Raw genomic sequence first — 16,154 nt, 5'->3', positions numbered from 1 at the left:
ATCTGGAGGTATGAAGACTTAGAAACATGACGTACTATTTGCACTCACTGTAACTACCTATTATGTGTAGTGGTCAGGAGTCTTGTTGGCTAAATATTTTTAATCATTATGTCTTGAAATTTGCTCTTAATGATGGAAAATCACAAAGCTATCAATCATTCTGACATATTGTAGCGCAGTGATGGTTTTCTTCACAGTAACAATCCCCAAAACATCTGCTTAGCTTGGCTTGAGCATGGATCAGTGATACTCTGGCTTTTCTTTGGCCACATGTAGATACTTTTCAGTTCTGTTTGTAGATTTTGTGTAAGACTTGCAGACTTTTTCCATTTTAAGCCAAAAGTACCTTCAGGGGAGGATTAAACTAGGAAAATTCCCTTCAGAGGATGGTTCATCTTCACTGGATCTTTACTAACTGTATTGAGTTACTGACGGCACTTTGAAGTACTACCAACTTTGTCTCTATGATCACAAGTTGTCCTGAAGCAAGAGAAACGCATGAAATTAAATGCTCTTTAAAAGCAAAAGTCCTTACATATTTGAAGGCACTTATTCAGAAGATTGTACAACTTTTAATGGCTGTTCCTTAGGGAAGGACAGAAACTTTTATTACTGTCTATCGTGACATAAAAATTCATCTTGTTGGCTATAAGTCTTTAATTCTTCACAGTTTAGATTGTCACAAATAAAAGCATGATTCTGCAAACTGAAACCCACCATATTAAAAACTGATTAATTACAACAATTACATAAAATTACTATAAAGTAATCTACAATTACAGTGCCACTGAACAGAACACAGAACACAATAGCTGCATTCAATCATTCTATATTTTGAAACATGAATGTGACATTTAGTGATTTTTTTTTTCATGTTTTTAGCATAAAAAGTATGAGACAGGGTATCATTATCGTGGTATGACTATTTTTTTTAATACTTTTTTCGTATTTTTCCTTTTATCAACCTTTTTTCCTGATAGAGTTGCTGAAGATTGATTTAGACTATAACTTCCAGCAAGATTTAGAAAAGTGTCTTCAAACAGATTTTGTAAGTGACCTTTTTATACAAGTGGGATATTTGAACAAACTGCTGTACAATTTAGCTGAGTTTCTTGTTTGTTGGTTTTTTGCCTTTTTTCTCTTACTAACTTGTACTTGTTGCACTGTTTGCACCAGAACAGATCATACACAGACCTTAACTTGAACACGCACCCAAAGTGAACTGGGTTTAATTTCTAATGTGGTTCACTTCCAGTTACCAACAATCAAAGAGGATGTGTTGGTGTAATGGTGATGTGCTGGTCACGTTGGTGTGGCGTCGATTCAATTTCACCTCTCGGTAAGCGCATATCTTTACCTTACAATGTGGTGAGTTTAACAACAACCACCAGAGGAGAATATTTAGATTTTTTTTAACTGAATATTCAAATTAAAGGTAAATTTAATCTTTCAGGTCAACTTTCCACCTATAGCAAAAAATGTTTCCTTCAAAATAGTGTAAAATGGCATTTATTTGGTCTTAGCAGTTTTAAAAGCATAAAAAAATTAGTTGGGTACATATAAAAACATAAATTCAGCTTCAACAATGTTGCAGCTTGCTGTGTTTAATATTCCCTTTGTCCGCCAACATGGGAAAAGCTGGCGATCTGATTTTTTGGGACAAGACTTGAACAAAAATCTGGTCATTAAGGCTCCAACTGAACTCCATGTTTGCTTTGATGAAATTTTGCTCAACCTTCTTTAAGAAAATACAACCAACCTTATTAATGTGTGAAATACAGATTGGCTTCAGAACTCTTGGGGTCGTTCAAGGTTTCTCCATTCATAGCACTGGAGCTGACGAGACAGCTAAATAAATCAGACGCCATTCCTTCAGGTCATTCTAGAGATAATAAAGGGACTTCTATAAAAATATAGCAGCTGCATCACTGTGTGGTTCAGCGGCTGCACCGCATCTTGCAGGAAGACCTTGCAGCACACAGTGAAAGCAGCTGAGGAAACCATCACTACCAACCTTCCCTCCCTGTAGGATATCTACCAAACCCACCTGGCCAGCAAAACACTGTGCATTGTGGGTAATACCACCAATCCCACCAGCTGCTTCTTTAGTTTCCTTCCCCCAGGAGGAGAATAAGGAGCCTCCAGGCAAAAACCAGCAAACTGAGAGACGGTTTTACCCATCAGGAAGTTGAACTTCCTCCCAGCTCTCCTTCTGTTTTCTTTCTCTCACCCCTGCTCCCTTAAACTCTGGAATCTAAACCCCTAGCCAGAAAGTTTACATTGTTTGTTCCTTTTACACTATATTATTTATTATACTTACACTATTCATAGCTACTGCATGTGTTTTTCCAAGGTATTTTGTTTTTAATGCATGTTCATGTTTTATGTAAATTGCTGTTTTCACCTGGAGATATGAGGGGAACACCATTTCATTTCTGGGTAGATCTTTGACAGTAAAGTGAAACTAAATTGAATATTATCCCATTTAGAGCGTAAAATTTGATATTTGCATGATGTTTTTTTTTAGCTCCGTTTGTTTTGTAGATATTGTTCGTTTATAAGTAAGAATCAGTTCTGAGTGAATTATAGTAGTTGGTTCGTGATTTATGCAAAGCATCTTGGGTACTACACCAAAAGACTTCTGCCAAAGGCAAGGTTACAAAATCCAGTAACTAATAATTATATTTTAGTTTACATTTATGCCTTTTATTATGTACATTTCAGAAACTAAAGCTACATTCACAAGAATAGGAAGTAGGGTTTAATCTTGGCTAATATTTGGTAGATAAGTTGCATTGGTTTCTTGTAACTATTTACTGTTTCACCTGTAATTTTGAATTATTAGACATTTCTGTGAATTTCACTGGTTACATGAGTTTCATATCAATTTTGTGTGTATGAGGGGGATAATTCAAAAATCAAAACTCTGTTCAGTTTGACTATTTATGGTTTTGTTTATGAGCTTATGAATACAGTCTACTATTCTATAAAATCCCCCAAGGGATAATCGAAAAGACTGATTTCAGATAATAACCCGCTCTTAAGTATGTTTTTAGGGTTTAGGGAAAAAATACATTTAAATGACTAATAATAATGATGTTTTTATGATCCTCTACAGAAGTGAGGTGTAAAGTCTGTAGAACTGCATCATAATTGAGTTTTCCAGCATGACTAAATATTGAACAGAGGTTTAAAGCAACTGCTGAAGAATTAGCATCATTAAATTACAAACATTACGCTAATGAGTTGGAATTAAATCTGTACTGCAAGAAAAATGTGACTCATAATGATGGCTTTATGCTGGAACTCTGTTTAATACTTCTGGGTAAATATTTTTGTAACAATGGCAGCTTTTATATTGGCTGCATCAAAATATCCAAGGTCTAAAGCTCATAATTTAGTATGTTAATGACCAGCACATCAACTCATACGGTGTAATCTGGAGCTACATCCATCTTCTTGGATAAAAAGTGGTTGTTTATGAAAATAATGAAAGAGGAAATCCTGACCTGTATGGAGTAAAGTTGGAGACAAAAGGGACTTACTGGCCGTAGACCAGCAACCTTTTTTAATCTTAACCTGTTATTCTCATCCGCCATCAAACACCTGACAAACACCTCACGCCCAGTCCGCTCTTCTTCAGGGTTGGTGTGTATCATGACTTGTACAAAGACTCTTTGAAAAATGTAAATCATTTTAGGTATGCTGGATATACCTCACAGTCTCTCCAGATTTTGAAATACTTGTCTGTAGAAACTGATGAAAGCATTGAGGATGCAGTTGTATCAGACTGTAACCGTATGTCCATGCTCTGGCTGCATGAATGCATCTGCTCTGTCAGCACGACCGAGTCTGACGCCACAACAGTTTATTCATTCATACGGTGCCTCCATTTTCAGTACACAGGATAAAATACAATAGTAGCAAACACAAGGGCTTCGTATTGTTTATCCCCAGTGCATTTCTGTATCCATATCCTTTGAACTTTTCCTGCTTTTTTTTCCTTTTTCTTTTTACTTGACGACAAACTTTAACGTATTTTAGAGAAATTTTATGGGACAGCTCAACACAAAGTGGTGAAGAGAAGGAAACTTATAAATATTTATGAGATGAATACAAAACATTTTTTTTTACAAAGTAAAGTAAATGTGGACAGTATGACGTGAATATAGCCTCCCTAGGACAAAACTTTGTGGAACCACCTTTCACTGCAGTCACATTTACAAGAGCTTTTTTCTACCAGTAATCCAGAGACTGGAAAAGGGGAATAAATGTCCCCCTATTAAAGCTTACAGGGATAGGATAGCCATTTATCAAATGATATATCAATCTAACTAAATAAAAATATTTTAAAGTTTGTAAACATCTTCCTGCCAGAAATTTTTTTAATCTTTTACTGGGAGCCTTAATTCCACATCCAGTAAAATGAGTGAGTTAAATATATTATGAAGATATATTTATTCTTGGTATCACTGTATAATTATTAACTGAATTGAAATTGCATCTAGTCACATAAAGAATTAAATATTTATAATACCACTAAAATTTGGAATCTAAGAATTGTAACTACTGGGGTAATTTTCTAATAAAGATGGAACTTTGTCAAAAGGTCGGAGTAAACTTGTGGTTTTCACACATAATTTGGGTTTCTTAGTACACGATTTAACTTTGGGGAAAGTTTGTAAAGGAAATGAAGAATTCACCAGAGAGAGTCTTTCATGGTTAGACGGGTTGTGATGCCCAGAAAACAGCCAGAGAGGCGTTGAGATACTTCACACTTAGCCTTGGGTCTTGTTGCGTACCTGAGACTGGGTCCATTGATCTGAGGTTCTGAACGTCCTGCTCCTCTGCTCAGTGGACAGCAAATTCTGAACAGTTGCCCCAATGTACTCTCTCTGCAGAGAGGCTTTGCTGTTTTCAAGTGTTGTAGATTCAGGAGTTCCTCTTCTATTTAATTCAGTCCTGAATTATAAGCAAGTGGGAAATATTATCTTCCTAAAATACTAAAGAATTTTACAATGAACCAAAACAACAACCAAATGTCAAGCAAATGGATCAAATTAGTTTGCTGGCTCAGTTGGGGTTAGCTGTAGTTTCTGTGCATTGCTGGTAAGTCATAATCTGGATCTCTGTCCATCCATCATTTCTTTTGCTCTACTCACAGACTCAGATGTGATTTTGTCACATCTACATAGATGAACTTTATGAAAAATAGATTCTATTTTTTAAATATTTGGTTTCCTTTTTTCAGAGAGAATTTCACTTGGTCTGAGAACTGCGCTGAGATGCAGCAGAGATTTAGAAAATATTTTAAAATTCATCTGCCTCATGATTGCATTTGGAGAAGATCAATGTCTATGCATTTTTCAAGATGAAAGTGAATTTCACAAGTATGTGACTTATCCTTTATCTTACCTTAAGGACTGAAAGCTTGTGATGCTGCTTGTGCTCATTTCTGAATTTTACTTTGTGTATAGACTTTATTTGGGCAGGCTCTCCACTTCCAGCTAAATATTCTTGCTGTAGTACAACTCCATGTAATGCCCATGCACAGTCGTCATTGTTGACTGATCAAAATCAATGTCATAAACTTGCCCTTATCTCTGGCCATGTACACACTTTCTTCCCTCTTTTGTCTGCAAAACTACTTCTGTCTGCCTGTGTCCTCCTTCCTGTTCTGTCTTCTTTTCGTTTGTTATTTTAGAAATGTGTCCATGAAAATATCTGAAGGACTAATTACTTGGAAGAAGCGTTGTGTGTGTAAGTCTTTGCCTTGGGTCCCAGATAAATAAAAAAAAAACAAAAAAAAAAAAACAGATGAGTCTTCAAAAGGCCATACAAGAACTTAAACTCTTAAATGAAAAGTAATGATCAAAAACACACCAGTTCTGGATAATTGTCTGTTTCAACTCTCAGCAAGAGTGTTTCAGCTATTTATGTTTTCCAATAAATTCTGTTGCTAGATTAGAAATAAGTAGGTACCAGTAGCACCTCTTGACAATCTCACACATATTGAGGGGAAAAAAGTTTCTTGTCTGCTACTGGAAGGTGTAACTCACAACTTCCTCATCAAATTTGAAGAGGCATCTGGCTGAAGACTGTTGCTGCATGACAGTCTTATTACTGTCATGACTTGCAAACAGCTCAATATCTGGGCAACAGAGACAATCTTTGACAGCGATATGTCCTGGATGACACCATTAGTTGTTGACGAGCGCTGCTAATCCACCTCATTTGCTTTTGCTGCTCCTCTTTACGTTTCTGTCTGGTCAAAATGTTGAGCAGAGAGACGTTGGAGTTGGGGAGGTGATCCTTGCCCTTTACGGTCCACAGAAGAGATGGTTGGAACTTCCTCATTTGCTCTCCATCTGGTCATAGATCATACGGCTTTACAATATTTGAGCTTATGAGATGCTGGTCGGCTTCTTCCAGCTGTAAAAACAATACTTTGTTGTAATGGTTACACATTATAACAACTGTTGGAAATTAAAAACTTAAGAGCAAAAATCCTTGCAGCTGCACAGCATCCAAAACCTGAGGAAATAATTGTCCAAACATGCAACGCCGCAAGCCAAAATATTTTGAACAAAAGTCTTAAAAAAAAATGTAAAAAATCAGAACAAAGTAGCAGAGCTGTTCCAATTTCTTTCTTTTTTTTATCTGACAACAACTGCAAGTCTCACCTTCCATTAACACTTATGTGGTTTATGAGAGCCACAGTGTGAAACACTTCACATTAATACCGATTTTCCCAAGCTGAGCTAATGAAACGTGAATCTTAGTGCGTACAACTGTTCTATTTTAAAGCCATCATGTCCCCACTGGATGTTTCTTGGCAGGAGGTGTTGTTTGACTCTGCCAGCTGTGGCTTCACATATCACTCCCACTTCCACTCAAGTAGTACACTTGGAAGCTTACAAGGTGTTTCTTTTTCTCCTTTAAGGATTAAGCTCCTTTATCACTAACTGAGATGATTTTCTGAGGTCTTATTAAAACATCTGTGATATTACTTTGGTTGGACTACATCAAGATTTTGGATTAAAGTGCTTTTCATTTTTTAATTCTTTTAACTGTTTCTTTCTAGTGTTTTAACTCGGGAAGAGTTCAGAAATCAATATTTGGTTTTCAGTGGGGTTCAGTGCAGTGGTCTCTTAATTTTTTCCAGAGCTGTATATTGTCATTGCAATTGCAGTTTGGACAATATTCATCTTGGAAAGGCCTTACTGCTTGCAGTAAGTTGCAATAAATGCTTGCAATGCAATGCAATATTTAGCCGTTGGACATGGCAGGAGAGGCTCGCACTGGACACAAATGACAATGCCCAAAATGCTAAAGGTCACAGAGTGTAAAAAGCACAGCTGAGAAAGAGAGAAAAGACACACACTTACTACTCAAACATACCCCACCTCACACACACACACATTAAAATGTACATAATCCCGAAGGTCATACTTAAACCGGTTCAGTTTTCATTATGCATACTGTGATGTCAAGGGTAATCCTGATTTAATATACAGGTCCTTCTCAAAAAATTAGCATATTGTGATAAAGTTCATTATTTTCCATAATGTAATGATAAAAATTAAACTGTCATATTTTAGATTCATCGGACACCAACTGAAATATTTCAGGTCTTTTATTGTTTTAATACTGATGATTTTGGCATACAGCTCATGAAAACCCAAAATCCCTGTCTCAAAATATTAGCACATCATGAAAAGGTTCTCTGAACGAGCAGTTAACCTCATCATCTGAATCAACAAAGTAACTCTAAACACCTGCAAAAGATTCCTGAGGCTTTTAAAAACTCCCAGCCTGGTTCATTACTCAAAACCACAATCATGGGTCAGACTGCTGACCTGACTGCTGTCCAGAAGGCATCACTGACACCCTCAAGCAAGAGGGTAAGACACAGAAAGAAATTTCTGAACGAATAGGCTGTTCCCAGAGTGCTGTATCAAGGCACCTCAGTGGGAAGGAAAAAGTGTGGCAGAAAACGCTGCACAACGAGAAGAGGTGACCGGACCCTGAGGAAGATTGTGGAGAAGGGCCGATTCCAGACCTTGGGGGGAAGCAGTGGACTGAGTCTGGAGTAGAAACATTCAGAGCCGCTGTGCACAGGCGTGTGCAGGAAATGGGCTACAGATGCCGCATTCCCCAGGTCAAAGGTCAAGCCACTTTTGAACCAGAAACAGCGCGGCAGAAGCGCCTGACCTGGGCTACGGGGAAGCAGCACTGGACTGCTGCTCGGTGGTCCAAAGTACTTTTTTCGGATGAAAGCAAATTTTGCATGTCATTCGGAAATCAAGGTGCCAGAGTCTGGAGGAAGACTGGGGAGAAGGAAATGCCAAAATGCCAGAAGTCCAGTGTCAAGTACCCACAGTCAGTGATGGTCTGGGGAGCCATGCCTGCTGCTGGTTTTGGTCCACTGTGTTTTATCAAGGGTAGGGCCAATGCAGCAGCTATCAGGAGGTTTTGGAGCACTTCATGCTTCCATCTGCTGAAAAGCTTTATGGAGATGAAGATTTCATTTTTCAGCACGACCTGGCACCTGCTCACAGAGCCAAAACCTCTGGTATTACTGACCATGGTATTACTGTTCTCAGTTGGCCTGCCAACTCTCCTGACCTGAATCCCATAGAGAATCTGTGGGATATTCTGAAGAGAAAGTTGAGAGACGCAAGACCCAACACTCTGGATGAGCTTAATGCTGCCATCGAAGCATCCTGGGCCTCCATAACACCTCTGCAGTGCCACAAGCTGATTGCCTCCATGCCACAGCGCATTGAAGGCTGCAAAAGGATTCCTGACCAAGTATTGAGTGCATAACTGAACAAAATTATTTGAAGGTTGACTTTTTTGGTATTAAAACACTTTTCTTTTATTGGTCGGATGAAATATGCTAATTCTTTGAGACGGGGATTTTGGGTTTTCATGAGCTGTATGCCAAAATCATCAGTAATAAAACCATAAAAGACCTGAAATATTTCAGTTGGTGTGCAATGAATCTAAAATATGACAGTTTAATTTTTATCATTACATTATGGAAAATAATGAACTTTATCACAATATGCTAATTGTTTTGAGAAAGACCTGTAGTTAATCATGCAAGTAGGATATCATCCCCAGATATTCTTTTTGAAGAACAAAAATGCCCTGGCACAGTAGGCAACCAGCTTCTTGACATGCATATAGTATGCCCTAAATGCCACAGTTGGACATATGGAGGGGGGGGAAGATATTATGATCTTATTAATCAACAAATTTGTTGATCTAGTGTTTCTCGTTGTAGCCTATGATGACACTGATCAAATCTCTTTGTTTTGTCAGTTTTGCTGTTGTGAGGGACTGCTTTTTAAAATAAACTTAACTCTGTTGCGTCCTCCAGCTTATAAACATTTTGACACCAATCACTCTAAATGTGGCACTTATTTAAATCTGGTTCTTGGCACCCAATAGCCATGCCAGCTGAGACTGATAACTTTTGGGATACAATGACAGATGATCTACTTTAGCAGCTTTACTGCTATGTTGCCAACTGAGTTAAAGACTCTTCCCCTCCCAAAGCTCTCGGTAATGAGAAAGTGAGTGACACGATTATTTTACACATATGGTAGCAGACAAAGGTAAAGTATCAGGCAATGTGAGTGCATCATTAGATAGGAGGCATCTGTTTGGCAAATGTTTAAAGTATGTGCTTAATCTTTTGAGAATTAAAGGCCATCATGAATAAGTTATGGACCCAGATGGTGTGTAATAAAATAAGTAGACCGAGCCAGAATCAGATGCTCTATGACTCAACTGTACCAACTTTTTTAAAATTCAGGTCTTCATAAATAAGAATTTATGTTGGCTGGTAATTAACCAAATATTTTGTAACTAAAAGAGACCACTTGTTTCAAATAAAATTAGAATAATTGTCTTGCCTAAATGACTCATCAGAAAAACAACCAAAAGGAGATTCTATTCTACAAAACAGCAGCAGCTGTAGTTTTCCACACTGTTACACTTACTTGGTTAAAGCTGAAATAACCAGACAGGGCAGCTTAATTGTACACTCAATGTATCATTGCTTACATATTATTGTGTAAACATAATTTACACATACTAGTGAACACGTTAAACTAGGTTACATCACCAAGTGAAACTCTCCTGCCTCAGACTGATTGACAGTTGTGACCAGTTTTCTTCATTATTTCCACGTTATGTGAATCCTTTTGCAAAATTCGCCTCCTGGGGCTCCTGTTTGTGTCGAGTCAAACTTTGTAAACTTTGGCAGGCAAATTTGCATCACTGACAAATAGCAAAGTCATCTCGACAGTGTTGACCTTTTGAAGGAACACAGAGCTGGAGGCTGCAAAATGGGTACGCCGTTTTAGCCTGTTTGGTGTGTCATACAATTTTCATTTATGATGCTGCTTTTTTTTTTTTTCTTTTACTGCATAAATAGCCTCACAAAAACTGACTGCACAACTATCTTATTAGTGAGAAAAGTCAACTGACTTTTCTCACTAATTGTGAAAGATTAGAAACTGTATAGAATAAATTTCTGAGAGAATGTTGTGAAAATGAACATCTGGATTGTGGTGAACATTTTCCATGGAAGTGAGGCGTCAAACAAGATGCGTTGTACCGCAGAGAAAGCAACTTTTTACACATGCTGACACATTCTTTAAAGATTGCAACGCCAACATTCCCTGCAGTCAGTTAGTTTTTTCAGCCTAACCTCTTATCAATGCAGTGATGCTTATTAACTTCACAGTCAATTAGGACAAGTTGTCCCTTTCACACATATGTAAGGTCAAACACTCTGGAGGACAGAAATGCACTGTCAAAACATCATTTTGTGTTTCACACATGGAGAGAAAATTCATGAACTTGTCATGGTATTTATTAATTATTTTTACAGCATGTGGACATGTTGGATGTTTATGTGTTCATAGGGCAATAGACTGTGGCCTTGAAGGGAAAGTAGTGCTTCAATCTTGAAAACAACACATTCATAATTAATAAATCTTCAGCAGAACAGACCTTCTCTATGGACACAGGCTTGTGTTTGATGTTGTATCCCTTGCCCCCGTTCTATTTTTCGTGACTTTGGGTTCTCTCAGACAAGGGTCACTTGTCAAAAATAGAAACATTTTATAAAAACGTAGTTTGTTCTGTTGTATTTCATGATGGAGACAGTACATCTCTGACCAAGTTTAAAGATTGAAGTCTTCCTTCAATACCCCCATAAAACTATTGCATAAGCATATGCTTTTCATTTAAATTGTATAGGATGACAGAAAGCCATAGGAAAACAAGTGGCAAATGGACTGAATTCATATAGCTCTTTTTTTTGTCACATTGACAATTAAAAACACTTTAAACTAGAGACATATTTACCTCAGTGAACTCATCAACACGGACACATTCATACACTAATATGACATGTGACAGGCCGAAAGCAGAAATTTAATCTTCATCCTTCAGATTACAAGACAACAATTCTACCCTCCGAGCCACAGTCTAGCTCTCTAAAATCACATATATTCATTATAAATGCTACTTTGCACTATTTTGGTCACCAGATTAGACAATCATCCTTGATCCACAACAACTCTCAAACACCTTATTTATCTCACAAGAGCAACATTTTTAAAGAATCTACACAAACTATATGTATAGCAACAGTGACTCAATAATAATTGAATCGAATGCTGCAATATGCTGTCTGCACTGATGAAGATTCACTAACATCAGCATGCTGGATGCAGAAAATGACCATTTGCTTTACGTCTAGTGATGTTGCTGCAAAAGTAATACATCCAGAGCAACCACAACCTTGATCTGAATACACATGGACTAAAATGAGTAACAGGACTCAATGAAGCCTAACCCTGTCCCACACCTCATCCCAAACAAAAACACACACACACACACAAAAAAAGGATTTGCCTAACTTTTACAAGTCACGTTTGGGACTCTCTGCTCATACATTTTGTGCAGCAAAAGAATGACATACAGATATAAATCACTAAACTCAGCAAGACAACACTAAAAATGTAGTTATTATTGGTGTTTTTAAAAATATTAATTGGGCCTAATCTTAGCCATAGTTAAAAAATACATTTTCATTAAGCATTAGAAGATTGTAAGTAATAATGACATAACCCCTTTCTGACTCAGAGAACTTTCAGGTTGAATGCTGAATTTTTCTCCTTCAATTAAAACCACAATCTGCCCCACATCTAGCCTTCTGATGACATTCATTAAAAATGCAATAACATCTGTATTCATATTGTATGTGTTTGCATAAAATAAGCATGGAAATGACAACAATTGCAAGCTTTCCCCAGTTTGTCATTTTGCACTAGAGAGACTCATGCCTTTAGAGTACACCCACTTCTGTTTATATCAAAGCCATCAACATCAATTTGGCGTCGCTGGGTTTGAAATTCTTGACAGCTTTCAAGAGTTGCAGCAAAACAGGGGTAAAGGAAATCAGAAGTCGAAAAACTTTGGGTGAGAGAGACGGGAGCTGCAGACCCAGGAGTTTGCTAAATGAGCTGTTTCTGTAATTATTGGCTACATCAGTCTGAGTCCCAGCAATGCTGCGGCTTTCTACCTGCAAGGCAAAAATGCAAAAAATCAGCAAAAATTCTTTCAGCTGCACAGTTGAAAGGGTCACAATCAGAGGGAATTATTGTCCAACACTTCAGCCAAAAAACATTATGAACAAACGTCTACAAAAAGAACATATCAGAACCTGTGTGACAGAACTATTCCAATGTATATACATATTTACCTCTGTCAAATGTTGGAAAAGCTTAAAAGTAATTGCTTAAAGTGCCTGAAAAGTGCTTGAATATGACTGAAAGATGTAGCCGCCCTGGTTGACCTGCTCACTTAGATTCCTTTTACACACTGGTTAGTCATTTTACTGTCATTACCACTGGGGATTATTTTGTCAGTCAAACAAATCGACACTGACCTGAACCTTATTGATTACAGCACAAAGAGTAAAATGTGCTTTGAAAGTATGGTTTGAAAACGGTACAAAAACTCCTTAAGTTCAACTTTCCTGCTTGTCAGCGTTTTTTAACACAGTGAGGGGGATCCAGCTGATGTGGTTTAGGTTGTTTTTTTTCCCACATTGCTAGTCCCCAGACGGGAACTTCATGAACTAAAAAGTTATGGCCCAATTATCCCATAAATTGTCATTTAAATAGATTTACCTTTTCCTCCAGTTGGTGTATTTGGAATATTTGTGTGTGGGCACACAAGGTTCAGAAAGAGATCCATCCGAGATAACTTGCCTACCGTTACTTATATCAGCAGCCCAGATAATGCTGGTGGTGTTCTTTATTACCGTCATCAGTTTTATTGCTGGTGTTAATACTATGGTTTGTTCCTCTGGCACTCTAATGCAGAAGAGATGAGTGGATCAATCACAGCTAGATTGGTTCCTGGAGGAGAAATAACCAGCATGAGACAGAAGGAGAAGTGGGTAGACTGAGCGACAGTGATAAAAGTCAAAGAAAAAGTTAGACAATATGAACGGAAATAATGAGGAACCTCGGTGAACAAACTAACAGACAGAGGTGAGCAGTTTTTCAGATGAGAGTGACAGAAAGAAAAGGTAGAGAGAAATTAGATGAACTACATTGTGCTTTTGCTGTGGGCAAACCGGAGAACAGAGACAATGCACAATAGAGAGGGAATATGTTGTTTCTCCAGTGTTTAAAGTGGATCTTTCGCTGAATTGAGGAGTGGCAGTTTCAGAGTCATAGACTGTGCAGGCTGATGAAGTGAGCTCTGTGTATTTTTTCTTTTAGTGCAATAGAAAAAAAAAACCCACAATCAGCAGGTTGAAAAGCCGAGATTCTTTAAGACCAATACAAACTGCTGCATGCCTGCTGCTTATTTGTTTCATTGATGGATACCTGGACAGAGGGCACAAAGTGTTTGGATCTGGATCTTCTCTGTGTTGTTTACTGAAGCCCCCCTTAGCAGACCATTTAATGTGACAAACACAATCTCTAAACAGAACAATTCTACAACTATAGAGACCACATTGGTTTAGCCTAAACTTAAGATAAAAAGACAGCTTTTAAAGAGGAAGGAATCTTGAATAGCTGAGAAAGTCCATGTCAAATGACTCCCTGCAAGTTGTGAATCATTCATAAGTATAGCCAATTCAATTTTGCCTATTAGATTGTGACCTGCCATTTTAACACCCCAGTTTATCATCTATTTGCATTTTATGTAGAGCTGAATTTTGATGCAAGGAATGAATTTGACTGAAAATCCATGGACACTGCATGTCACTGATAGGCGTATATGTACTCATCACCTGAAAATCAATTTGGCAAGGGTGACTTCAGCTCTCCAGTTTCAAAAGAGATATTCATATGATGCTTTATGAGGTCATATGTGAGGAAACGAGCCCACACAAATTATTTAGAACTGATTCCAGTTCTATGCTCATTTCCATATGAAAAACTCCAACTGTTTACATCCCTGCTGTTACTTGCAATTTTTTCATTTTAGTTTGTGGTCTGTTCATTTCTTTAATCTAAGTGTGCTATTTTTGATAATTGTGTAGTATTAAACTTTATTCCTATTTTTTGTTTTCATATTTTTTGCTTTCACTTTACTGCTGAATTTACAGCTAAATTTCCCCACTGACTGACACAGATGATATTTCTATTCTATGTAAAATCATGCCTCATACATTATCGCTCAGTTTGAAAGAGAAGCCAGTCTGGTGTAAATTTTATCATGTGTACCTACTAAATCTGCCATTACTCGGTGGTTGTACGTCTCAGATTTTTGTGAAGGTGTCGAGTTCAGATGGTGACAATAAAACTCCAAACTTTAGTTGCCAAAAACACAACAGATGGAGAAAAACATGAGTGGCTTTCTGAGCAAAAGAGAAATGCAGTTTTTTTTCTAAAAATATATTCTGATGTACTTCGTTCTCTAAGAAACTGTACTGCATACTAATTTAAAAACAGTTACAGATGCCATCATTAACTTTGACAGTATTCAGCCTTACCTCTTCTTTTTTTAAATTACCTGCTCTGTCTCAAAAGACAAAATTTGCAACTCATCTGAGTTTACCTCATTGTCATTACATTTAACTTTAATAAATCATATTAGTGCTACTTTGAAGAAGTGTTGGATATTTAATAGATTAAAATGCAAGAAGTTAGAAAAAAGGATTTGAAAATTAGCTTTAGGCTTAATGTTAATATAGAAAATGTATTCTCTTCACCGCTGATTGTTGGTCACATCTGCAGTAATTTTGCGCTGAACCTTAATACTTTTGTTCATTGGAAGCTATAAAAGTGCACTAGAAAGTGTAGATAAGACCTGTTTGTGTAAGCTTGTTATTAAGGTAAATAAGTATGAATGAGTGTAGAAGTATGTATGAGTATGATAAATGCAAGTAAGTGTTTTCAGTTGTATAGTATAATTTATTTGCCTTTTGTGTTGCATTGAATGCTTCCTAACTCTGAGGTGCAGTATAAAAGCAATAACCTATTAATCTATTCTTTTAAAATGCCCCTTATACAGCTCAGGGTTTCTGTCCAGAAAAGCCTAAATATGATTTAAGAGTTTTCCAAATATGATTGAAAATGAAAAATAAAATAGAGGTAGGTGTATAATGTAATTTATTTTCGCTGTTGCATGGAATCATCATGTCATATTTTTTGATTAATCAAAAAGTAGGTCATGTTGTCAGTTTCAAGCATCTAGCAATATGAGGTCATCATAAGGGTAGACAGAACATTTGCATTGTGTTGCATGATATCAAACAATGCTATAATTGAGTTAGTCCCGCTAATCTTGAGTAGCATTTGTGTAAATGTAAGTATTGTTGTAGCAGTGATTCACATCTGGCATACAGTGGGTGTTGAGTTGCATTTTTTGATCTGTCCAAAAAATGTATATGGCAGCAGTTTCTCTTTGCTGGGGATCAAATTATGTGTTCCTGCAGTTTTTAAAAGTGATGCAGGAGGAATATTTACCAGAGGCAGCACATCTCTCTACGCCATTGAAATCCTTGGTAGATAGAGCAGCATAAATAAAAATAGTGACTTGGACAGAAAAGCATCGTAACTTTTTAAGTTGTCATAAATTTATACACCATTAATTTACTAATG

The 16,154-nt window shown here is 37.1% G+C and overlaps 1 protein-coding gene across 3 annotated transcripts in view; it reads left to right on the top strand.

The window, feature by feature from the left end:
* gpat2 (glycerol-3-phosphate acyltransferase 2, mitochondrial) overlaps positions 1-16,154 on the top strand; it is a 146,322-nt gene that overhangs the window by 57,002 nt on the left and 73,166 nt on the right. The window contains exon 3 of one of the 3 annotated variants that reach the window (XM_008418201.1): positions 1,256-1,339. The exons of the other annotated variants lie outside the window; for them this stretch is intronic. The gene's annotated coding sequence lies outside the window, so the exon portion shown is untranslated. The remainder of the gene's footprint in view (positions 1-1,255; positions 1,340-16,154) is intronic. 3 annotated transcript variants of the gene reach the window in all.

The sequence above is a fragment of the Poecilia reticulata genome, linkage group LG9 (assembly GCF_000633615.1).
Source record: "Poecilia reticulata strain Guanapo linkage group LG9, Guppy_female_1.0+MT, whole genome shotgun sequence".
NCBI classification, from domain to species: domain Eukaryota; kingdom Metazoa; phylum Chordata; class Actinopteri; order Cyprinodontiformes; family Poeciliidae; genus Poecilia; species Poecilia reticulata.
Note: the sequence above shows the minus strand (reverse complement) of the source record. Positions and strands in the feature narration are given on the sequence as shown.